Consider the following 2289-nt stretch of genomic DNA (forward strand, 5'->3'; position numbering starts at 1 on the left):
TGGGAGGCCAAGGTGGGCAGATCATGAGGTCAGGAGTTCGAGACCATCCTGTCCAACATAGTGAAACCCCGTCTCTACTAAAAATACAAAAATTAGCCAGGCGTGGTGGCGCATGCTTGTAGTCCCAGCTACTCGGTAGGCTGAGGCAGGAGAATCGCTTGAACCTGGGAGACGGAGCTTGCAGTGAGCCGAGATCACACCAATGCACTGTAGCCTGGGCAACAGAGCAAGACAAACAAACAAACAAACAAAAACCATGTGGCTTCAAGAAAATTACTTGTTGTGGGTGACTTTGGCCTTGTCCCTAACCCCTCATGGATATGTCTATTCTGTCAACAGGGGTGTTTAGGTGTTAAGTCTGGGAAGCACTGATTAGGAGTCAGAGAACAGGCATTCCCAACTGTTAAATTGTCATCGCTCGTATCAGCCACAATATAGTCAGTTAATGGGGGAGTGTGCACCAGTGATGGGCGTTACGTGATCATGATTGGAAACTAGCGAAGCTGTGAGCTCACAGTTGCTGAATGGTTTCTTACTTTGCTGATCAAGTGGGTAATGAAGATCAGTGAATTAGAAAACACCAACCTGTTGGGCATGGTAGCTCATGCCTGTAATCCCAGAGCTTTGGGAGACTGAGGCAGGAGATCAAGACCAGCCTGGGCAACATAGTGAGAGTCCGTCTCTACAAAAAATACACAAAAAATTTAAACAGAAAGCACTCAGCTGTTCATGATAGAAAAATAGAGTAAATAGCAAAATCTATATGTAATCAAATGCTAGATGTGTTCGGTAATATTAGGTATTATAGCTATCGTTTCAGCTGTTAAAAAGCCTTGTTGTTTCTGAAATTCCTACTGGGAAAACAGCTTTCTTATTGAAAGTGTGAAGCCCCAGTGCTTTATCCCCCACTCCCTTACCCCTTGAAACCATAGTTTTTATATTCATTTTTGATGACTCTGGGTTTCTTAAGAACGGAACAGCCTTATCAGAGCAGAGCAGCTTGACTTTCCACCTGTCTCAGGGTCCTGCCCTGGGCTTGGGCTGACGAAACCAGCACTCCATGTCGTTACGTGAAGGCCTGTGGTCGTCCTAGCCTGACCAAGCAAGGCTGCTAGTAAGTTTAGTCATTTAGGAAAGGGGTCAGAGAGTTCACAGAGCCGGTAAGGAGCCTACGGGACACCTGGTCTCACCTTCCCAAGGAATTCCGGAATCCTGTCTTGGGCATCCACTGCCCCTGTGTTTTCAGGCTCCGGGAGCTCATTGTTTTGTGAGTGGCTTGTTATACTCTAGGCAGCTCTCTGAACCGGATGCCGGTTTTGCCATTAGAAACAACACAGAATATGACTAATAAAGAACTTGACTAGGGAGCTGGGTACAGTGGCTCATGCCTGTAATCTCAGCACTTTGGGAGGCCAAGGTGGGAGGATTGCTTGAGCCCAGAAGTTCCAGACAAACCTGGGCAAGATAGCAAGACCCCATCTCTAAAAAATAAATAAATAATTAAAAAAAATTTTTTTTAATTAGCCAGATGTGGTGGCATGCATCTGTAGTCCCAGCTACTCAGGACACTGAAGTGGGAGGATCACTTGTGCCCAGGAGGTCGAGGCTACAGTGAGCCATGACTGCACGACTGCACTCTAGCCTGGGTGACAGAGCGAGACCCTGTCTCTGAAACAAAACAAAACAAAAAAACTCACCTACGGTGGATCCTTTTTCCCCAGGACAGACCTTTGGACATTTGAAAGGAGTTTCTGTATTCTCTTCACTCTTTTCTTTCTTCTTCTTCTTTTTTTTGTTTTTGAGACAGAGTTTTGCTCTTGTTGCCCAGGCTAGAGTGCAATGGTATGATCTCAGCTCACTGCAACCTCTGCCTTGCGGATTCAAGCAATTTTCCTGTCTCAGCCTCCTGAGTAGCTGGATTATGGGCATGTACCACCACACGTGGCTAATTTTTGTGTTTTTAGTAGAGACAGGGTTTCACCGTGTTGGCCAGGCTGGTCTCGAACTCCTGACCTCAGGTCATCCTCCTGCCTTGGCCTCCCAAAGTGCTGGGATTACAGGCATGAGCCACCACACCCTGCCATCAGTTCTTTTCTTTGAACAAAACATCACTTTCTTCCGTTCTTTCTTGTGTAACTTGGTTTCTAGCTTTTCACTGTCTCGGACCCCTGAGTAATTTCAATGTTACATTAAAAACAATGTTTAATCCAGTGCCTAAAGAAAAGTCAAGCTTTTCTTTTTAACAATGTTTAATCCAGTGCCTAAAGAAAAGTCAAGCTTTTCTTTTTA

The 2289-nt window shown here is 45.4% G+C and overlaps 1 protein-coding gene across 3 annotated transcripts in view; it reads left to right on the top strand.

The window, feature by feature from the left end:
• The window catches only part of MTHFR (methylenetetrahydrofolate reductase (NAD(P)H)), a 17418-nt gene that overhangs the window by 8050 nt on the left and 7079 nt on the right, over positions 1 to 2289 (top strand). The window lies entirely within an intron of this gene.

The sequence above is a fragment of the Mandrillus leucophaeus genome, unplaced genomic scaffold (assembly GCF_000951045.1).
Source record: "Mandrillus leucophaeus isolate KB7577 unplaced genomic scaffold, Mleu.le_1.0 Scaffold52, whole genome shotgun sequence".
NCBI classification, from domain to species: Eukaryota; Metazoa; Chordata; class Mammalia; order Primates; family Cercopithecidae; genus Mandrillus; species Mandrillus leucophaeus.